This window comes from Mastigoproctus giganteus, chromosome 4, assembly GCF_048544385.1.
Source record: "Mastigoproctus giganteus isolate SK-2022 chromosome 4, ASM4854438v1, whole genome shotgun sequence".
NCBI lineage: Eukaryota > Metazoa > Arthropoda > Arachnida > Uropygi > Thelyphonidae > Mastigoproctus > Mastigoproctus giganteus.
The window spans coordinates 210,320,670-210,345,378 of record NC_143578.1 but is presented as its reverse complement, the minus strand read 5'-3'; the positions used below and the strand labels follow the sequence as shown (position 1 = coordinate 210,345,378).

General features: G+C 38.1%; 1 protein-coding gene across 1 annotated transcript in view; it reads right to left on the bottom strand.

Moving 5' to 3' along the window:
• The window catches only part of LOC150087368 (dopamine receptor 2-like), a 54,861-nt gene extending 47,023 nt beyond the window's left edge, over positions 1-7,838 (bottom strand). Inside the window, exon 1 of the mRNA XM_090372027.1 lies at positions 7,566-7,838. The gene's annotated coding sequence lies outside the window, so the exon portion shown is untranslated. The remainder of the gene's footprint in view (positions 1-7,565) is intronic.
• Positions 7,839-24,709: the final 16,871 nt, after the last annotated feature.

Genomic DNA, 24,709 nt, shown 5'->3' with positions numbered 1-24,709 from the left:
GCTGACAACGGAAGCTCGCGTAAAATACAAAATAAGAAGCCATTCATCATTTTGCAAGAAAAGATTTCTAGCGTGAAACTGCGCGTATTACTTCCGACATCACTGCTGCAACTAATTACATTAATTACAAACACTCAGGAAGCAGAACGTTGTGTCACCAGCGCCACCTAGAAATCCTTTCTTTTACGCGTGTTTGAAAACGAGTCGTTTTTTAAAGCCCTCTAGACTTGTTTGCCCAAACTCTGTAAACGAAATTTTTTTCCCTCTCTGTCTTTCTCTCCAAGCGTACAAGCCCTGAGGGTTTGCATTTTGAGTAAATGCCCACCCAGGTTCGCTGCTATCATCACAGAAAATGCCCTGCCCCTTTAGTGAGTTCTCTGTTAGTTCGTTACCTGTTCACGCACAACCCGGTGAGTTCTGCAAACATATGTAGTCGCTCACACTGTCTTTTAGTCTAATTTTAGAATCCTTTCCGTTTTCACGTGCACTTCTGAGTTCCCTCGGCCTTCATTAAGAGAAAATCTAAAGATTTAGCCCACGCCAGCTTGGAAGTAACTGGGAGGACACCCTTATAATGAATCTCGACCCTCCCTGCTAATTTAAAATGCCAACATTAGCCTTGAAAAATATCAAGGTTCAAGCGTTATAATTCATTATTTTAGCAAAGAATTTAATGGGCCAAATGTAGACGAAATTTTTCGTTGACCTTAATTAGGACGGGCGCTAAATTATAATTTACGAAGCGAACTTTCGAAGTTTGAGTAATTAACAGTCGTCTGCTGCACACTTCGAGGTTTCTGCCTTTAAAGAAATAGGCCGTCTCATTTTTCGCTGTCAAATTTGAAATATTTAGTTAAATGACGTAATTTATTCGTCGGTGTATTGGGGAGGCTGCTTTTTTGTCGAAGGTAGTCGCAAAATGTACGATTTTCCTCCACTTTTATAAATTGAGGTTGCTTAGTCAGCGCGCATTGACAGCCATATGGCACACTCTATGATGCACAAGGTTACATTATAATTATGCAGCTCGCGAGTGAAATTAGTTCTGTTTAGCTTAAAATGTATATGTATACATTTTAAATTATATATTTTCATTCTGTTATGAAAAAAAATCATTTTTTAATTAAAATTAAAATTAATAACGAATATCGAGAGAGAGAGAAGGTATTTGTTCTTAGTAACGGTTACTTATTAACAGTTTTTTCACAGATATCGGTAACTGTAACAGTGACTTTGTAGTTTAAGTGACAAAGTAACAGATACGTGATTTTTGATCCATTCTTAATCAGGACTTTTATTATTGGATCCTCTTAACTAAAAATGATAATAATAATGAAATAATTAATAATATTTTGTCTTTTATAAATTGTAACGAAAAATATGATCGATTTTGTCCCGCAAGTTGATAACGATGATTTCTATTGTCTATTTAGATTCCCCCACCCCCTCTTTTGTACCCTAAGCAACCGCTCAGCTTTCCCAGCCATGAATACGGATCGGGTTTTAGGTGGGATTAGTAGCAAGGTGGGATTTTTTGTTCACATCTTACCATTATGCCCATTTCCACTTACGGTCTGCCAAGCCCAACTTACTTTTTCTGACAGGATCCCAATTATCGTTTGATTCAAACACTGCTCATCCCTCACTCCTCTCTGAAAAGAGGAGATTCCGAATTACCAATTCTCCGACTTAGTAATTTGGAATCCCCTCTTTTCGATCTTCTCTGAATTAAAATTTTTCTCTGTCTCATTCTGTCAGATTCATCTGTTCCTGTATCGTTCTCCCAACTCCACTAATCACTTGGAGCTCTTTGACTTCCTCTCTTTGCAACTTGACTTTCTCCAGTCCAACTTTCCTAACAGTGAGGTAATTTTCCTTGGTAATTTTAATGTTCGCAACTCCAGCTGGCTTCCGTTTTCTAGTCACACCGACCCAACTGGTCGAGATGCTGAGGCTTTTGCAATTACTAATGACCTCACACAGATTGTTCATTTACCTACCAGAATACGAGACAATCCTAACCAAGCAGCTAACACGCTTGATCTTTTTCTCACAAACAACCCTTCTAAGTACACGGTGGAAGAGTTATTCTCTAACCACCTCCGATCACAACTTCTCCAATGCAACCTTTCTCTCGTGGCCATTCTCAACTTGTAGAGATGAAATCCTTTATTTCATACTATACATTAAAATCCGGTCCTCTATCTAAACCTTAGTTTTCCAACAAATCTGCTGTCTGTTCAAGATAAGAATGTTGCATATCGCAATTGGCTTGCATCCAAATCTCCACATTCATTTTCTGCCTACACGAAAGCTAGCAACAAGTGTAAAGCAATTATTAATCAACCTAAGATTTTGAAAAGGCTAAAAGTAGAAAACTTGCAACTTCTGCCCATTTCTATTCACACCTCTGTCAAAACCAGACGGTTCCATCACCATCTGAGCTAAAGCTAAAGCTGACCTGCTAGCATCCTACTTTTCTTCTAACTCGTATATTGATGATCTTGTTAAACCACCTCCTATCATTCTCAGTATACTCCATTCAGTGCTTCCTGTGGTCTTCCGTCAAAAGGATGTCAGAAGAATTTCGAACAGTCTTGATACCAAGAAAGTGCCAGGTCCTGATGGTATATCTCCACTTGTTCTCAAAATCTGTGCTCCTCAGCTTTCTCCTGTTTTGTGTCGCCCTTATACACTTTATTATTTCACTAGTTTTAGCTTCCTCTTGGAAATTTTCTCATATCCAGCCAGTTCCTAAACAGAGTGACAAATCCCTCTCATTCAGTTATCGTCCCATTACACTCGCTTTTCTTTCTAAAGTAATGGAAAAATCCATTAACCGCCAACTCCTACACTATCTTGAAACCTTCCATCTGATCAATGATCGCCAGCATCAACTCCGTCAATTACGATACACTGGTGATTTACTAACTTATGTTACCAATCTTCGGAAAAAATTCAATGAAAAAGTTTGGTGAAACTCAAGCAGTATTTAGCAGCCACGGGCTTAAAACCCGGTCCACTCAAAGAGCGCTTGCTACTGCACTCAGGCTCCTGACCACTAGGCTATACAAGCTTCCATCTTATTGTTTTCCAACTGTTTTTTGTAATTCGGCATCCAGTGATATATAAAAACATATCCGGAAATTAGCTATTTTGAACATATTTGAGATGACAGAAGACATACAGTATTACTGGAAACAGGGAGGGATTTTTATTTTCTGCGATTACTAGAAGCGAAAAGTAAATAATTAACTTTTTCCAGTTAATTCCTAATTAATTAATTAACTAATAATAAACGCCAAATAAACGAAGGCTATTCGCAATATACTGAAGCAACAGTATCTATAAATTGAATATATGTTATATTCGACTTGTTTGTTTGCTGGATGGAAAACTCAGAAAGCCTCACCTGAGACCGACCAACTCAGCCATCAGCCACGTCGGTAAAAGTTATATCTGAGTAGAAATAAAGGCATTAAACTACAGTTGCAATTTTTCCATCATTAATTTCTGGCCGTTAACCACCCTACCTATTTTGAAATTATCGGAAAACTTTGACAGCCTTCCTTGCACTCCCTCATCATTATCATTAAAGAAGATAATGAGTGGCCCTAACACTGATCCCTGAGGGACTCCACTAGCTACACCCCGAGGCGTGTCCATTTATGACTACTATCTGTCTGCTATCTTTTAGCCAGCCCTTGACTCAGTTTATATAACTGCTTTTCGTGAGGAACAGTATCCTTAAAAGCTTTACTGAGGTCAAGGTACATGCGAAAATTGTTGGTTTTTTTTTTTTTTGTATCCAACTCTTTTATGGCTTCCTCATAATAATTAACCACGTTAGCCAGTAAGACTAAATATCGTTACCAAAATAGCTATTGAACTCCTCTGCCACTTCTGGGCTTTTTGATTCTTCCATTTCGATTTTTAGCGTGAATGTGGTCACTAAACGAACAGAAAAGTAATTTCAGCGTTTCCATTAAGTACTGCCTGTAATTTGCTTTATTTTCGTACTTTAGAATGAACAAAACCCCCACCGATGGTATCTTTATCTTGTCGTGGTGATGGGCTTACGTGTCTCAATGATCTACAGAGCTATGCTGGTAGTAGCTTGCTACTGGTAAGGCCTCTCAAGCCAGAAAGGTTTGTAGCTATAAAAAAGATACCCTGGTCCTCCAGGCTGGGGGTTGATGCAAAGGGCTAGCTTCCCATTCATCATAAAACATTCTTTCAGTGCTAAAAAGACCTAACAGAGAAAAAAATGGACGTTTTCGATGTTAGGTTGAGGAGGGCCGTTGTAATAAATCCTAAGGAGAAGAATGAGCAAAATTCAAGAAGACAGTTGCGAAAGAATATCGCATGCTTATTGTAGCTGGAGGTGATCGATAAATTTATTCTTTTATACGTTTCATTTTTTAAATGGGGTGGAGGCGTGGCATTTCAATAAATACGGTAATTCAGTAGTACATCGACTATAACTTCGATGGTAGTGACCACCAAACAAACAAAAATCCTAAATGGGAGCAGTGGGTTGTAATGGAACTGGGGAGGGTGGGGTATAATGTCACAATCATCGTCCTTTCTTTTGCTAAAAGTGCTTTCAAGATATCTTGGTACTCTTCTGAACTCAGAATCCTTTCCAGACAAATGTACCTAAGGAAATATTTAGAAGTCGGCTTCTTTGTCTTGTGTTTGTCTTACATCAAACGCGACCGTCAGTAACAAATCAAGCTTCGGGCTGTTCTGTGCGGGACACCGCTCACATATTAAAAGCGGGCAGAGGCACAAAAAGGAAACAGAAATATAGATGTGAGCAGAAATAATAATTTGGAAATGATCAGACGTTTCCGGCTTTCTTTTTCATTTCTCATCAGCCAAACGTATTTGGAACATTCATTATTGAGCAAGAAAACACTAAGATTTTCATTCACTGGTACACTACGTTTTGTTAGCTACAATCCAATGGAAAAAAGAGAGAAGTCATCTATTATTCCTTACACTAAAACATACTACATTACTCAAGCATTAATTAGTAGGAAGCTCAAGAGCCTCAGATTACATTACCAACAATTCTTGAACAAATAGCAGATGACTTAAGTAATCCTGACTAGAATAATCTATCTAGTCATTCAGGATTTTATGTATGATTTTAAACTGGTTGTCTATCAAAAACATAAGGGCTTCCAATAATCATTCGGAACTCTTTGATTTCCTTTCTTTGGAACTCGACTTTTTTCCCTAACAATAAGGTAATTTTCCTTGGTGGTTTGAACGTTCGCAACTCCAGCTGACTTCAATTTTCTAATTACGCTGACATAGCATTACACCATCTATTACAATCTGAGCTAAAGATAAAGCTCACATTAGCATCCTACCTCTCCTCTAACTCTTGTATCAATGATCTTGGTAAATGACCTCCTACCATACCCAATAAACTCCACTCAATGACCCCTGTGTTCTTCTGACACAAGAATGCTAGAATTCTGAATAATCTTGATGCCAAGAAAGCTTCGGGTCCTGATGGCATTTCTTCTCTTGTTCTGAAAACCTATATTCCTCTTCTGTGTCTCCTTTCTACATAGTCTTATTCCTCTGGTGTTTTTCCTTCTCATGGGACATTTATTCATTATCAAGACAGTTCCTAAAAAAAGGTGACAGATCCTTCCCTTTTAATTATCTTCCAATCGACTAACCTCTACTCTTTCCAAGTAAATCCATCAACCGCCAGTAACTTTACGCTATCTGGAAACCTTCCATCTGATCAATGATCGCCAATATGGATATTCCGTCAATGTCGATCCACTGGTGATATATCAACTATGTTACTTATTTTCGGAGAAATTCGATGGAAACGTTTGGTGAAACTGGAACAGTTGCTCTTGATATTTCTAAGGCTTTTGATTACAAAGAAAACACGCTTCCATCTTATGGACTGCCAAATTTTTTTTAACATTGCGTATCCAGTTTTTCTCTCTGAGCGCCACTGAGATTGATTAATAACCGTCATTGCGAATGATGCTGGATTCTTGTCTTCTAACTTGTCCACTAATGCTGGTTGGTCTCCAGAGGTTAGTTCTTTCTCCCACTCTTTTCCATCAATGACCTTCTTCAACTGACTGTGAATCCTATCCTTAGAGATTACCCTGACTTCTAATCTCTCTCTTGGCATAAGCACATCAAAAATATTCTTCCTCTGCATCTAAAAAATTGAGTTTTCTCTTTCGCTTTCAGCATTACTTTTCTTCTGAACAGCTACTCTCTCTGTACAAATCTCAAATTCGCCCTACCATGGAATACTGTCCAATGTCTGGAATCGTGTCCACCCCAAACCCCTCTCAGGCTTCTCGATAGATATTTATTACTTTTTAAATAAAAAAATGTCAATATTAATGATTCTCTGAAACATGGGATAAAGAAAATAAACAGAGGACTGCATCCATCTATCAGTCCTCTGGGTGGGGGGGGGAGTAACTTCATTGCTGCTTCTCTTCCTGTAATAAGAACTGCCTGATTTTAATTTTATCATTCTTCTAATCCGAAATTTCAGTAATCCGAATTGCCCTTTGGTCCTTTACCTAATTCCTCTCATGGTGTTTATAGAAGTATTTGCAACTCAGCCTACATCATAATCGCATTACGTTTGACACAGGTTTCTACGTGCGTCACTGTCAGAGCCGACCCTAAGGCAGAAACTCTGATAACCATCACGCATGTAATAAGCAATTATTACGTCCTTGGTCTCCATCTGTTTTATGTACAGATGGAGATCAAAGGCGGATCCAGCCTTCATGTTTTGGGGAAGTAACAGGCATAGTAAAACAAAGGAGAATTAATTTCAGAAGGGGGGGGGGGCGACAGAACGGTTCTGCCTATTTTATGAGCACCTCACAATAAACTCTAGTGCCAATCATTTTTTCTTCGTTAAATCCGAAGTCCGTTAAATCGAGGTCCGTGAATTTACTGTATACTTCAATGGGGCTAATTCCACTGGCAATCATAAGGGTGGGCACCTGTTTTATTTATATTTAACCTCCATTTTCTACTCCATAAAAGGCCAAGAGGGGTAGTAATAGACTAGGAACCTCAGAAAAGTTCTTCAGGGGCATGGACACCACCGGTGGTGCACATGGCAATTAAAACACTTTAAAATATCAAGACTCGGCAGTTAGGTCTTGGTTATTTTGTGGTGCTTCTTCTCATTCCCCCCTCCCCCCAAAAAATATTCTTTTAAACACCCTAGGGGGGTTGATCGTCTGCCTTGTAACTCACTGTTCCCATTCGTTGTCAAAAACAATTAAAAACATTAGTAAATGTATTTAAACTTCACTGCAGTGTACCAAATACCAAAATAACCTTTAGTAGCGCTTTGTTGCTAGTTGTAAATACAAAAAAAATGTAATTACAATTGTTTGTAACTTAGCAACCATTTACGTAACAGTAAAGTCTTGTTACCAATTGATAAAATCAACGAAAAAAATAATAAAATAAACGCGAGATACTATTTATTATTGGACAACTACAACAAAAAACAACGAACAGAACAACAAAAACCTAAATACCTGTTGTTTGTTGGTGCTGAAAGCAGACGATGCCTACGGTTTATTGTTTGAAAAAATCTTCTGCGCTGCTAGAATCGTTTGCCAACTGTGAACACGGTTATTAGTCAACTGCGCCTTAACATATTCCCCAAACGTGGTTTTCTAGACATAATTTTTAACGCGGGTTGCAATTAAAAGAAATTCTATTCGCCGCAAGTTACGGAGTCGTTTTTCTTCGCTTCATACTTCGGAGCGTTTGGTATTACCATCCGCTAAACCCGCACACACGTGACGTTCGACGTACACTTCGTTTTTCTACAAAATCTTAACCAAGTCGGGTTATATCTGTCTTATGGGAGGACTGGGAAAGCATATTGTGGAGATGGCATACAGCGCCATCTACTAGAAATAAATAAAATAATTAAAAGCTCTAAAAATAGACAATTTGTCAACGAACCTTTTTTTTAAAGATTCTGATTGGATGAAGACTACTTATTTATTTATTAGCGCATTTTTAATGATCATTTTAATATTAATTTTTACTGTTTCTTTATTAATGAAATATGAATTTCAGATGAGATAGACGCATTGATTTGTATTCGTTAATGTAGTTATTTTAAAATTTTTAATTAAAAAATTTGAATATATTAATATGTAGATTGTCAGTTTTTCTTTAATAATGTATGCACTCTTATTCGCTGTGTTAATTAAGAAATTTGTTCTCTTAACATTATGAATGTATTATTAATTGTATACATTAATTATTACACGATGAAAATATAAGGGCCCTCCTAAAGCGAATTGAAGCAAATTAAATTACAAATGTCCGATAGATGGCAGCACATTCCTCCAGTTAGTTGACCAATTATTGTGTAGTTGACTTTGTTGACTTATAGCTCTGCAAATTGTGTACATTTAAAGTACACTTTCTAACCATTTTTAATTTCTAATATTACTGGAATTACAGAATTTGTAGAATTTCGATGCAGACATTTAGCAGGGTGCTCTTGGATGATTCACCAGTGACAGCTTGCTGTACAGAAATTTTTGGAATTACTTCTCCAAACTACTTCACTTAAGTCATTCTGATCATTGATCCGAGGAAATGCGAGTAATAGGGATGAGGCCCCAACTTCTTGGAGAAGCTAATTTATAAAGGGACGTACGAAAACACCTGCTAAGTAGAAAATCGATGATCTGCTCGGAATATCCTTCAGCTGCTCTCGGTGTCCACCCACCACAATTCTGATCCAATTTTAATGACCGCACAAAAAAGTGAAGTCGGTATCATTGGTCTGGTGTTAGCAGATCGCGTTTATCATCCGGGAACCGACTGCGCGAGATCTATGACGGGGTTTCATTTTCTAATGGGGGATAAAAATGAAAGTAATATTAAAAGAGCGTAATTGGCCGCTGCGTGAGTAGATGGCAAACACTCGCGAGGAACAATATCACAAACATCTGTCCGAAGGTGATAAGCGCACGGATTGGCCACCTCTCGATTGCACGTAAGTGATAATTTATTAAGTCAACTACTGTATTTAAATTAAGCTTAATTTTTAAATAATGTAAAATTTTAAATATTAATCTACCGTACTTTATTTTGTAAATTTTCATGGCAGTGCGTAGTCATTTACTAATCGTACTTCAAAGGAAAATCAAGAAAAGGAAAAAAAAAATAATAATATAAATCAAAATTAAAATACGTCCAACGTGCATTATTTGGCTTTCTTTGAATTTAAAGTACAAAGTTAATAATTTAGTTTTTTTCAATAATTATTGTCAATATCTGAATGTAATTTATTTTTTTATTATTAATAAATTATAAATAAATTAATTTATTATTTATTAAAGAGATTGATAATTTATAATTCTATTTACTTCCTATTTTGCTTACTAGAGGGCAGCACTACACGACTTTAGAATGATTGATTTCTATACTTTGCTAGTGGTGGATTTTATAAAGAGCGCCTAGTATCTTCAAAGATTAATATTGCTTTCACCGGGCGCCTTGTTGGTAAATGTAGTGAGAAATCGTGCTGTTTTATCTAATGAGTACCGATTAAGTGCCTGGTAAGTGATTACTGTTTTAGTACATCCATCGGAGTGTCTTTATTGGGCAACTCTTGGTTTTTCGCTGAAGGAATCTTTCATTGTCTTTGATTTTTAGTGTCCCATGGTCATGTAAACTTCCTAAAAAAGTTTTTATGGCCTTTCTGCTGCGGGTGCTCATTTTATTAGGTTTATGGTGTACGTTGTTTTTGAGGTGTTGTCGTTTATGGCGTACTTCGAGACAAAAACATAAGAACCGAGCTGACTGAGTCACTTTGTTTTTATTATGTTCTTAATGCATCGATAAATCCGGCCCTAGTGCTTAAGTGGCACACCATTTCTTGTACTAAACCCTTCCATGGATTATCGACGTGCTATCTTAGGCTGCGTGAAGTCATTTGCATAACTGTAATTTCAGATAGAAATTTTCCCATGCAGTGTTGGTTGCTATGGTGTAGGAAGCATCAAGATGGACTGTGGAAAAATGGAAAACAGTATTGTAGAGTTATGAGTGACAAATACACGCTCTTTCATTCACATGTGGTTTTGGCCGGAAGAATTCCTGGCCAGCGCTTCCAACCAGAATGTGTTGTCCCAATTGTTGGACACGTGTGTCATATGGCAACTTCATGGAACTAAACCCACAGGATGACGGCTCACATCACAAAGGATGGATTCTTGATTTATGGATAACATCATCGGGGTAATGTCGTAGCCACCGATCTCAACCCAATTTGTACCTTATAAGTGTTGTGTTCTGAACTACAGGTCGCCCATTACTTTTTGGTAGGGTGGAGTTCTGACAGACATTGCAACTTGGAAGATATTCTGTTAAGAAAAATAAATACCAGATCGAGACACACATCAGAATGTCAAGGGAACAGCTTCCATTCAGACTGTGTTGTACTCACCGAGGTCCAGCGATGCCAACACAGTGGTCTGCGCCTGTTTCTCATCTTTCAGTCTGCTTTGGCTGGTGGTCGTGTACGGAAGCAGAAATACTGACGGCTATCGTGCCATTGTGGACAGTTCTGCCCCACTTGTACTGTGGGAGTTACACTGAGAATTATATTGGGATCATTCCATTACGTCGATGCCTTTCAATTCTATTTGGAATCTCTTTAGATTCATTCCTCTCTGAAACGCGTAAGCACGCTACAGGCCGTTGACTGTCCCGGATGGCGACTTACATTCGTTTGTTGATGGAAATAACCGATTAAAACATCCCTATCTAATGACGACATTAACATTAATGCTATCATTAAGAGCATTTCATTATCTTCATCTGTTTTGAAGCCCAAGAAGGTTTCGGATTCCATCTCTTCAGCAGTGGCCCTCTGGGGTAGTACAGTTAGTATAAACACGGTGCTCCCCACACCGGGTGGAAAAGACTTTAGTTCGAATCCCGTTAATGACGCGTGGAATTTTTATGGGTGTTTTTTTTCACAACGCGGCTGAGTTAGTCATTCTCAGGCGACTGTGGCATGAGCTTTTCGTCCAGCAAACAACAAACTGACCACAGAACACACCAGTTTACAGACATAATATATAAACTCTTCAGCAGTGACCGCATGGCCGAGTTTGTCGTTGTGTGATCAGTATAACCTCATGCTGGGGAGATATATCTGCCAATTCTGGTTTAAGGGGTACAGGGATGAATGTCCAAGTCTTCTCTCGGTGTTTAAAGCTCTCTAGGTTGATGGTGCAGTATTAAAGCTCAGTGTACTGAGCTTTAATACTGCACTTGGTTTCTGCACTTTGCTCTTTTAAATGTTTGTAACTATAAACGAGAAATGTAATGTTTTTGAAATAATCCATTGAATTATTTATTTACAAAGCTGAAGTTAAGGTCTCGAAATTATCATATTTTTTCACGACAGAGGGCGATAAATAACGATATTACATTTAAGTTCCCAGTTCTAGATCTGATGTCTGTCGATTTTCGTCTTTCATTTATTCAGATCGCACAAGGGCACCCGTTTGTGTTTTGCTGTTTGGTAGTCAACGACTGAAGTGCATTCTTTTCGAGCTCCCTCCAGCAATCCCTTCTGATGACATTTTCATTGGGGTTCCTTCCTTTTCTTTCATTCCATTTCTTTTCTTAGGTGAGTGTTTGATGATTCATCCTTGGTCTGCGCATTGATGTAATTCTATGTTTCGTAATGCAGGCTGCAACGGCGCCTTTTCAAGCATATTCCTCTTGTTTTATATTAATGGAAGAGCAACTTCTGAATTTACCTTTGAAATTTTATTAGTTTTACTTTTTAAATACACATCATGTTTCTAATTTTGACTTTAGAAACACCTTCCTTCCGCTTATACGTACTTTTGTTTTTCCATTCTCAGCTGGCACGAAGCCCCATGCAGCAGAAATTCGCCCCGGTTGAGAATTTTTAAGAGAAAATTTCAGCTGTTTGTACCAAACCCCAATTTCTATTGAACTCTTTCCTCGCTTAGCTGTCAGATGGAAAGCGATGTGAACGCTTTAAATTTATAGCGCATTAATAAGAAGTACACTCATGCCCACTTCATTAGAATACCTATATAATGGCGAGTAGATTTCCCCATCACTCAGAACAGCCTGGATTTTTCGTGACATGGACTTAGCGAGCCGAAATCGTGTCACAGTCGTTGTTCACTTAATTGCTTCTCGCAATTGTTGCAAATCGGATGGTTGCTGATCTCTACTCCGAAGAGATTTCCACCTCATCAAATGGATACTCGATTGCACCACGAAAACATCCTCTACACCATTACTCCTCCACAACCAGATTGCATTTTTGACGCGATGAGTCCATCATGCTGTTTTCAACTGTCAGACTACGCAAGTATTCCTAAGCTCACTCACTGTAATCGTTACATGAGTTTTTTTCTTTTTTGGCTGACTGCAGTGGAATTCAGTATGATCAATCAATTTAGATTTAGCAGATCCGTGCAGTCAGTTTTAGGCTGAGAAGTTTGCACAAGAAGATGAGCTCAGTTCATTTACTTCATGCAGAGAAAGGAACCTCGGTATATATGGAAGATACTCCAGCTGTTGACGCAGGGGCAGCATTTTCTTTGCTCTCTGAGGGTTTTCTTCAATCAGGCAGCGATGGTGTGGATCCCAAATTGTAGATTGGTAGTCGAGGAATGGCAGGACAAAACAGAGAAATCTGCTTTGAAGATGTTGATACGCCTTTTAAGGAAATGTCCCGCTTTAAAAGCTGCTTTGGCTGCGACCAGGGTGTGATATCCAAAAGGGACCTGAAAAGTCAAAAATTACTCCCAGGTCAACGTGACTGAGAGCCGTGCCTTAAAAATTATGGAAAGGGAATGCAGCTTTTATGTCTGCCCCGATACCCTTCAACAAATCCCTTCAAGGAGTAATGTATAACTTCTAGATCTGCTTGAAATTCTCCTACTAATACCTATAGGACATCATATGATGTAGTCTTCTAATTGAGTGACTATTAATTGCCTTTTTCGATAATTTATAAGATTTATAAATATCAGTGCATCAGTCTTGTATAAAAACTGATGCACTGATCTTTATAAATCTTTGATACGTAACCGTAGGCTTGATGTGTTATTATTATTATTGCTCTTATATTATTTCTCCCTGATTGGGGGTGCCACCTCATGACGGGTATTGCTACCAAGTAAATAGGGTGGTCCTTGTTATGTCTGATGTTACTGTTGGTCGAGGAACTCTCTGACTATCCTACAGGATTGTCACGTTCTGAAGTTCCTTGTAGGTGTTCGCTGGGAAACCTATTGCTGCTAGGCTCTATGTGATCTTAATGGAGATCATTGTAGTGTCCGCCATGGAGTGTTTCTCTGCCCATCTTTCTAGCTTCGTTTGTGCCTCCTGGTTGGGAGGGACTCCTCTCTTAGGTTGAGTGGGGTATACTGCTTGTCTGTCTTCCTTATGGCCTGCTGGAGTGCTTACCAAATTATTATTGTTCTTAAAGCAGAAAGTTACTCACAATTCTTTGGTATGTTGTCACCTTGTAGCCGATTCATATTTCGGTAAGTCTATTGGAATCCTGGAAGATCTCTTTCCGGTATTGTTGCATCCTCACAGAGTTTTTCGGCATCTATCTGCAGAGAGTTAAATATTTTTGATATATTTGATGGGAAGAATCTTCGTACGCTACCAAGATTGTTCAGGATTGGACACAGTGGATTATTTACTCCTCCGCAACGTCTAGCAGTGGCACGTGGTTTGACTAGAATATTATCCAGGACTGATGCATATACCCTGCCTGTGAGCATTTGTACGAGAGTGTGTATGTTCCTGTTAATTGTCCGCTGCATCCAGGGTGTGATGTTAAGGTTTAAGTAGAGAACGGCCCTTGAAATAGTAAAAGGGTGGCCAGCAACTCTGTTAAGCCATCGCAAGTAAAGAATTTCACTGATAATGTGAATCAGGAGCTGAGGACCAGATTTCAGAGTCGTGCATTGGAATAGGCAGGACACACTTTAAAATGTACTTGTTCGCTATCTGAGAATCCCTAATTCCTATCAGTTCTTGTCTAGTAGCCCATAAAGCAGCCAATTTGTCTTCATATGGGCGAAGTGTTGGGCAAAGGTGAGTCTGTCGTCCCACTTAAGACCCAAGTCCAGATGAGAGTGCACTTTTTCCACACTGGACCCGTTCACAGAGATCGAGATGTCATTTTCTTCTGCTTGTTAGTTACGCTCATTTGGGCAGACTTCTGTGCATTAGTACGGAGCCCAATGCAACCCAGGCAGCTCTCGAATTCTCGAATCTGGCAAATACCTTCTGCTAATTCGTGGTCTTTGGACGTGATGAAGAATTTCACATCGTCAGCATACGTTATAAAATTACAGTACCGAGCAAGAAACGGTTCCAGGGCGGCTGCGAAGAGGGTGGCCTAAAGGACTCCCCCCCCGCCCCTGTGGCCCTCCTCGCAAGATGATAAAGCAAGATTGTGGCTTTTGGTGCTTAACAGTACGTTTTCTTTGTTCCAGCAGGCTGCTTATTATGTTTAACAAATTTCCTCTTATATTAAAATAATTGCTTAAAATCCCAATGAACGCTGGAATTAAAATGTTGTCTTAGGTCGCTGAGATATCCAAAAAAATAATATCAATTTGTTTTTTCTCATTTAGTGCTTTCTGCACGCGAAAGGTATATTTATAACATCCAATTAGAGGGAAATTTTCCTTTTCTCTACAGATGTTCGCTGAACATACATTAGCACAAATTTAATTAAAATGTTCCTTATTTTATCACTTAATTCTCTTAACCGTTATTTTTTCGTCAAACACTAGAAAATTTGTTAATTTTCTAGTTTTTTTTATTTATAACGATCACTTTTGTAAGATGTTTCAAATTCGTTTAATCCAATACTTCATTCTTTCGGATTCTTCTCCCACATCAAAATAATCTGGATTTTTTTACATGCTGATGAAAGCTTAATGATTTTCCTAACACTGCTTTAGTTACCCCCTTTGGAAAATCCTGGGAACGTCACCGTCTGTGATTAATCCCTTTTCCTCAGTAATTTCCTTACACTTTATGATCTTGTCAATGTCTTCTTTATTCTGTTTCTAAAAGAATACCCTTTTCCTCAAAATTTTTTCCCTCTAACTTTGATTTCAATGTCCCGATCACTTCTCCTCACTTTGATTGCCTCAGTTTTGATCTTTCTATTTCCGACTTTTTTTTTAAATTTCTGCATCCAACCGCAACATCATGGCCAAACTTTGGAGCATTAAATGCAAAAGAAGCTGCTAATGAACAATAAAATGGTGTCCTAGCATTTCTAAGAAAATTTATTTAAAAGTTTTGAGGAATATAAAAACTATTGCAAAGAATAAACAGTTAAGTTTTACTTAGAGGAGTTTTGAGATTAAGCTTCAAAGAAATTAATGCTATTAGACGTTAGCATACTGATTTCAGTTGCAGAGATAACGCAATGGTCTTAATTCTCAGAGCAGAACAGTCTGTGCAACGAGTTATCCTGGTATTGCACTACTTTTGATCAGACAGCCTCTCCTGGCGTATAGTATTTAAGTAGAGAAACAGAAACGTATAGAATTACACTGCAAGTACTGGCCACTAATTAACAACATCGAGAACTTTAAATGAACGATATAATTCGAATAAATTTGGCCAAAACAAACTTCATTACGCTGTCACATATTTGATAACACATTCGTAACGAGTGGTGTGGTCACGAATTTTTTGTACTACGTTAATTCGCGAAACATTAATTGCCAGGTAGTATCACACACCGTTTAATAATAGCAGTCACAAAACCTTTGACATTAGTTCGTGTTTACAAGACACGAATAATCGACGCCATCACGAGATATTTCGTGATGACGTCGTATAGAAAGTCCTGTCAACGCCACTGTGCGTGACATAATTCGGAGGTTTATAACTGTATATGTAAGCCCTTTCCACTCATGCGTAGTTTGCCTATAAAAAAAGCTCCTCAAAAAATTGGATAGTCCATCTGTTGGGAGGAGCCTATTTCGAATGTTACCTTAATAACTTAGGATATAAATAGAAGCAATAGGATACGAGTTATTATTTATATACATCGTAATATTTACACGAAGCTAATCCTATTTGGCACAATGATGTAAAAGGAACCAGACTTCATGTCACTTTAATGATCGGATTTTTAGTTGGTTCGAAGAAACAGGTCAACTTCTTTGAAATATATTTAAGTGAGCTATGAATGGAAGAAGAACGTGTTAAAATATAAGATCTGCGCATCACAGAAGTGTTTGAATTTCGTGTTGAGGCCAACACGAAATTAATAACACGTGAGGACAATCGATAGAGTCACTATGGAAGAGCATGGACATTGAGGAGAAACTTGATCCATCAAATGTTCGTGCAGACAGCGAGTATATGGATAATTATTCAAACAGCCATCCTTCCTTCGCGAGATTGCATTTTGACGTTAAGAAATGACTAGCGGAAGGGTTAATGAAGGCTCTTTTGTAAGCCTTTAAATGAGCCATTTCTGTGGAAATCAATAATCATTTCAAAAAAGAAATCATCAAATCGATAACAGAAGAACAAAGTTTGATGACTACTCGATATATTTTACTTCGATCTCAGAAAATCCTTTGGGCCGCAAGAAAACCTTTGTTTAGTAAAAAAAGAAAAGAAAAAAAAAGGGGTGTCAATAAATTTTAAACTTAAAAATATCTGCAATCATTCGAAACTGTTTTAATTAACCCCTTCAATGTCCATTGTAGTCTAAAATTCAGTACTCAATCTGAAACTTAGAAAAAAAGCGCCTTAATAAATTTGTTTTTAATTTATACTACACAAAAAAACCTAAAAATATTTAAAATTATTCAAAACTAATTAAAGAATATTAAAGATAAAACATTAATTTCAGAAAAACAGAAACAACTCTAATAATGGCGTGTCCATAGTTCTGTCATTACATCACTTCCGTATGTACATCCGCAAAGCGTATTTATTTATTTTTCTTTAATTTTTAGAATTATTGGAAGATTATGCATTTATAATGTCTGCCACAAAACATAATGATACTGCTGTCGGTATAATTATAACGAAACGTCTCTAGGTATTTAAAATTTCTCAAAGTGAACGGAACTATTTCTTGTCGCCATAGGAAGACGTGTATGCCAGAGAATACAATTAAACTCCCCCCCACTCTCCCCACACTCTCTAATCTAACTTCCGGCAACAAGTGGTTGTACTTGCCAATCAATAATTTCGTACTTGTCTCTATTTAAAGAATTCTAACTCAGCTGCTGTTTAGTCGTCTTTAAAACATTCAGACTATAATTTCTAATACAAATTTATAACAGTGAATGCATGTTTAATTAAGAAATTTAGTTAATTGCATTAATTAGCTTTTATTACAGGAACTAATTTTCTCGTCTTGTAATACTTCCTGAAAATCACGCTAGATGGCGATATTTTCAGGAACTATGGCAAGACTTTATCGGATACTTTTATCTTTATCATATTATATTTTTTTAAATAATTTCTTTTGAAACAAAAACTATTTTCCTGTTTTTAACTGTAGACTGTACTCTGCGCTTGGCATTTCCAAAGAAGTAGCAGAAAACGAAAGAAGAAAGAAATTAGCTAAAAAAAAAAAAAAATCTCTGGAGATCTGTAGCTGTTTTGTTGATGCAAAATAACTAATTAGAGGGTACCTAAGTAATCGGATACCAGTGCCGCGTCCTTGCTGTCATTGTCCCTATTCCGGCATCCGATAAATGATTTCGCTTAATTGAGATCGATTCCATTTCCACGAGCTGAGACACTGGGGAGAGATCACGTGTCTCTGGGCTCTCGCAACTTCCTCTGCGAACAATACATCACAATACTTGCTGGGATATTTTTATTCTAGCAAGCTGACAAATCGGGATTTCTCCTGTTTGAGCTGTACGCAGTGATTATGCGTTGATCCCCAGGGAACAGTCCTACCTGTTGAAAAGTTGGCAGACTGCAGGCCACGCCTCGAAACTATACATTATCAAGGACTTCAGCTTATTGTATTATTAACTAGCACAAGTAATTATTCCTTAGTGACATTTAAGGGTGTTTGCAAGATGTAGAAAACAAAAATTTTGGTTTGGGTAACATTGGCCCACAATTGTGCAACCTCCCATGATTTTCATCTATTTTATACTTGTATTTATTCTGCAGTATAATTGCAAATATGCTCGAACCTGTTGTACGTAGGAATTTTCGAGTACGTTAATTATTTTTGTTACGTTTAAGGCTATTTTTTAATATTTAATGTCAAGTGATCACGCAAACTAGTCACGTGACTACCGTTTCCATTTTCTTTTAAATCAGTAAATAAGAAAAGGTGTCTAAATAAATTTTAATTTATTAACTAAAAGTTTAAGAAAATGGATAATTAATTTTGAAAAACAAACTTAAATTTCAATTTCCCAAAAATTTTAAATAAAAATTATCGTATAATTAAAGTACGGGATATATTATTGCATTTTGGTGAGTCGGGGCAATCACTTACGTGTATAGTAAAATAAAATCATGTGATGACGTCAGCCAACAAGGAACTTAACATTGTTTTATATTACTTTTAATTAATAAACAAATAATGTATTTGTAAAAGAAACTGTTTTATTAATAAATAGAATGTTTTTTCTGTCACACATATGAAAGTAAGTAAATTTGAAAGTATTTTTTGTGCTGATTTCAGCACAACAGTCCCATTGAGAAGTACTCAATGGTTTGTTTGCAGCATTTTTCTTTTCTCTTTCTTTCCTTTGAAAGAACAAATGTCTACAAATGTGTAAATGAAGAGCCTCAAGCTTAGGGGCCTAAGCTTGAGGCTCTTCAAGCTTAGCCCCCAAATGCACACCGAAACAGGACTGCCTGTTTCGGTGTGCATTTGTTTTTGTTATCAAAGGCATTTAAGTATTAGCATTATTAGGACATATGATTCAAGAAAGCAAGCTTATACAGCATCAGCCAAAAAAAAAAAAAAAAACCCCTTCCCATTTCACCCATTCATTCGTTCCAAATGTTTGTCTACTTCTGCCTTGAATTTATTCAAGCTGTCAACTACCACAACCACAGATGGAAGTTTGTTCCAGCTATCAACCACCCGTTGGCTAAAGGCAAACTTCCACACATCTGTTCTGCAACTGTCTTTCCCCAGTTTTAGGGAAATCTATTCTACACATCTATTCTACAACTGTCTTTCCAACATTGAGCTTGTTCAATCCATTCAAAGCCTTAAACATCTTAATAAGATCACATCTCTGGTGCCTAGTCTCCAGATGCTGCAATTTGCAGAACTGAAGCCTTTCTAGGTAAAAGTGCCTTTTGTTCCCTTCACTAATCTAGTTGCCCTTCTTTGCACCCATTCCAGCAGATCTACATCCTTCCTAAAATGAAGTCTCCAGACATATATACACTACTCAAGATGCGACCTAACCATGGCCTTATACAAAGGGTAATTACCTCTTTATCCCTGCTAGCAAAAGTTTCTGTATATCATTGACAAAATCACAGGAGCTGTCCTGGCAGCCTGTCTGCATTGCTCAGAGAACTTCATATACCCCCATGTCTTTTTCATTTTCCACCACACTGAGTGTAGTACCACACAGTTGGTACGTTATTCTGGGGTTACTGCAACCACCCATATTTGTCAACGTTAAACTTTAGTTGCCATTTCTCAGCCCATCTGCCTAACTTTTCTAGATCCTGTTCCTGTAGCACACTGTCATTAACCATTATGCCAACCTTTGTATCATCTGTCAACTTGGACATTTAGCCTGATATGGCTTCATCAACATCAAGCTACGGCACTTTCCTGAAATTTCATGGCAAGCAGCACGTGTGGTGAAAACAGGGGCTACCTGGCTTGATCGTTGCTTCATGCTTAGATTCTCTAGGATTGATTGGCAAGATAAAGTATCCAGCCGTCTCACGGCGGTAGTTCCTGTCAGACAGTACACTGAATATTATGATTTTATCTTATGATTTTGAAGAAATATTATTATGATTATATTATGATTTTGAAGAAAATATATGAGAGTGCTACCTCCTTTATTAAACTAGACAAAGACAGTAGCAAATTTAAAATCGAGAAAGGAGTTCGACAAGGAGACACAATATCTCCGAAGCTGTTTACTGCTGCCCTTGAGGAAGCTTTCAGAAGATTAGACTGGTCGCAGAAAGGAGTCAATGTGAACGGAGAGTACTTAAACCATTTACAATTTGCAGATGACATTGTAGTCATAAGCCACGATCCCAAAGAATTAGAGGAAAATCTTAATCAGTTATGCACAGTTAGTAAGGATTTTGGACTAAAGATGAATATGGCTAAAACAAAAGTAATGATGAACAAGTATGCCACAGAAAGGGAAATAATAATTGAAGGAGCAGTAATTGAAAAGGTGGAGTCATATACTTATCTGGGACAAGTTATTAGCTGTAATAATGATAAATGGCTGGAAGTCAAGAGAAGAATAAATTTTGGATGGATAGCATTCAGGAAATATAGTCACATACTGAAGAGCAATGTCCCAATTTGTCTGAAACGTAAAATAACAAAGCAATGTATACTCACCCATGACTTATGGAAGTGAAACTTGGGCACTCACCAAAAGAATGGAAGAGAAGCTGAGAACTACACAGGGAAGAATGGAACGAATTATATTGGGAATCAGACTGTTAGATAAGAAGAGAAACACATGGATTAGGCAGCAAACTCAAGTAAAGGACATTCTTATCAAAACTAAAGAACTAAAATGGTCATGGGCAGGACACATAGCTCGAAGACATGATGACAGATGGACTAAGAAAATAACAGAATGGTACCCAAGAGGAGCTAGAAAAAAACCTGGAAGACAAAGGCGGAGATGGATAGATGAAATTCATGAGTTTTTGGGTAGTAAATGGATGGCCAGTGCTCAAAACAGAAGGAACTGGAAAGTTGCTGGAGAGGCCTTCATCCTGCAGTGGATTGAAAATGGCTGATGATGATGATGAGTACACTGAAAGGACTACGCGACGCTGTCACCACTTTCACTAGTGATCGAACCCATCGCTTGGCATGTATATGGGTACAATGCATCACTGCATTCACGTAGACGATAATTCGATGTCAGTATGGATAAACGTCGTGAGCTAACGGACTGTGAAAGAGGGATGATAGTGGGTGCCCGACGCATGAGTCACTCTATTGTGGTGTGATACAGAAATTGCCCTATCCCCGTTCGACAGTATCAAGAGTGTATCTGGAATACGCTATTTCCGGAACATCTCATCGTGGACAGCGCTGTGGGAGGAGAAAGATGGTGGATGAGCGTGGCCGTCGACGTCTGTCTCGCATTGTTTCAGCCAACGAGAGCGACAGTGGCACAAATCACCGCCGACTTCAACAAGGAAGGCCCCAGAAACGTCTCCACCAATATCATAAGGCGATCATTGCTCTCCATCAATATTATGGGCGATTCCGACCCATCAGAGTCCTATTGCTAACATCACGACACAGGACTCTACGCCTCTGGACCTTGAATGATTGGAGACGTGTCTCCTGGTCCGATGAGTCCCGTTTCCAGTTATTTCGAGCGGATGGGACGGTGCGTATCTGGCGGAAACCGCACGAAGCTATGCACTCGTCATGTCAACAAGGAACTGTTCAGGCAAGTGGATGGTCTTTAATGGTCTGGGGCGTATTTAACTTCCACACTTTGGGATCTCTGGTACGTCTAGATGCATGTTTGAACGATCCGGTTTAGGTGTTCATCCTTACACACCATCTACATCCCTTCATAGTCATCGTGCACTCGCAGGGCAATGGACTCTTCCAGCAGGAAAATGCGCCTCCCCACAGAGCCGTGGCGACTAGAACATAGTTCTAGGAGCATTCCGCAGATTTTACCACCATGGAATGACCTCCCCGTTCATCGGACATGAACCCTGTGGAGCGTCTTTGGGATGCTGTGGAAAGGTCCATTAGAGCTTTGGGTCCTCCACCAGGAATGCGAAGGAATTATGGAAAATGGTGCAGCGAGCATGGATGGAAATACCTGTGGAATGCTTTAGTGAACTAATGGAGTCAATGCCTCGTCGTGTGAATGCCCTAATCCGGGCGAAAGTGGGGCCTAGCCGTTACTAGGTAGGTATCCCATGATTTCTGTCTACTCAGTGTATATTAGCATTAGTTTTGACAATAATAAATACTAATAGAAACGAAAAACAATTCGTTTCCCATCATTGCAAGGCGACTGTTCAATTCGTCTGGCCATTCTACTGTTGCACTTTGATCAAATAAGCAGCCTATCTGATTCCATCTCTACTTCTGTTTTTTTTTTTTTTTTTATTTATTTATTTTTTTTTATTCCTGTGCCATTAGAACTACTTGTCCCAATCTTCGCTATTTTTGCAAGCGCTTTTCCATACTCAACGTCTTCAACTCCATCTGTGGTTTTGTTGGATATTCACAATACTCATAAATATATCCAAGTCTCTCAATATTCTCTACCTAACTGCCCTTGATTTTTATCCTCGTTTAACTAGACCCTTAACCTTCTTTGTCGTTCATTTTTCCATCTTTCTTTTGTGGAACTTCTGCACGCCTACGCGGTCATTTTTCGGGCCCAGTGTGACCTCTAGGGCATTCATATTCGTATAGCTAGTTGCCAAATGTCGACTTGGGAATGCTTAATTTCTTAGCAAAGAACAGGATCAAGCATGACCAGACATTTTCCTATAAGACATCCAACTGCCATTTTCCACTGACAAAAGAAACTGGGTAACTCCTAATCGTCATTATAAGCTAAATTATTGCACATTCTGTAAAATTATGCAATTTTCTGGAATAAGAGGGATTCCCCGAAACTTTTGGCAGTATAGCGTACGTGTTCCCCTCTGTGTGTTCCATGTACCTATCACTAAGCGTGCACGCCCTTTTAATCCTACTTTTGACTGATGTGTCACCTACTTGGAATTAACCATTACTTTTCGGGGATGAGGTGTCCCAATACACCTTGGAGGATTCAATGTGTTCATATACCTAGTATGAATAAACATTTTATTTGGTATTGTTTTCAGGTCCTGATTAGACTGAAAATAGACGCACGTATTTCGAAAATTGAGCGCAATTGGAATAACTCCACTTCTTCTTACTACTGTTTAAAACAAATAATTTGATATTCCCTGGTATTGCACTACTTTCAGATATTGTCTGACAGTTAAATGGTTAACAAAGATAGTCAATGCTGGAATCGGTTTTGTTAGCACACCGTAGTTGTCATCTTTGGAAAGCAGATATGTCTCGAAATGCTTAGACTTACTTGTGTTTCTGTTTTGCAATCAAATTACAGTAACCTGTTGCTCAAATGGTCTTGGGAAAAGCCAATAAACTGGCTCGACAACAGAGCATCAGGCAGATATATTGCTTTGTTTACCTCAAAGACACCTGAAATGTCTTCTTTACCACCTATCATAAAAAAGGCTATTCCTTCAGTTCAAATAGTAGGATCTTTGGTCGTTCTTAAAACGAGTCCATCAACTGAAAGTACCATCACGTATTTGAGGGTAGGTTAGGCTCGAACACGTGATACGAAGAACTATTTTACCTACAAAACAGCATTCGCGATTCCAGATAACAGAAAAGTGTTTTAGGTGCTACAATCTTACTTGGTCCCTGAACGAAATTAAAACCAAATAGAGATTAAAAAATGTCTAAAAACGTTAGTGATATATCTTAAGTAGACTGTCATCTCCACCAGTGAGTGCTGCCTTAGAGGGATTTACAATAAAAGAAAGATCGTTTGACTTATTGCTGTAATCCTTATAATAACAGAAAAGAATTAACGCAATGGGGTTGAGAGAAGGCCATTTTTCTCTATTGCATATCCACGTGTACACGAATAGATTAAAAATAGTTTTTTCTATTGCATAATGTATGCAACGCTTGCAGATTTAATAAATAAGTTTCAGAGATAACCCACAAGATTAATTTATTTCATTAGCTGTAGTTTTAATATGACATCACTCAGGTGATATAATTAATTCTTAAGTACTTCCTAAGTTTTAGCAAGCTCTTTAAGTTAATACACAAGCAAATAACCAAAATAGAAACGCCAGTGGGTAAAAAAGTTAATTAGAACTATCAACGGGATGCTAATTTTTCATAAAAACGTTAGATTTTGAACAAAAGCACAGCTGGAGCGCACGAGATCCATCTGGTGGTTTCAATTTTCAAACATTAATTGAAAATTAGTGGGGACTTCCAGGATACATTTGTCTACGACTTAAATTCAGTTGTAACCATCCTCCGCGAAGATCCATTTTCAATCCGGGTGTAGTTTACTCGATAAAAAAGTAGAGTAAGAAGACATTGAAAGAACAGTGGAAAAAGAAAAATGGAGTATCGACTTTCTATTTATGGTATCTTCGTTGTGAGTTCTGCTAAGAAGAGAAATGTTGTCTTGTAAAATGATCCTTCTGATAACATTCAACCGGGCACTCTGCTATTACCTGAACCAGCGTGCTCGGTACATGTCCTGTCAATCAATTTTTACCCGAATAACCGCCTATAACAGACGACTGTTGGCTAAAGAGAGATCGATCAGATAACTTCCTATGCCCAGATGCGCGCGCAGGAAAA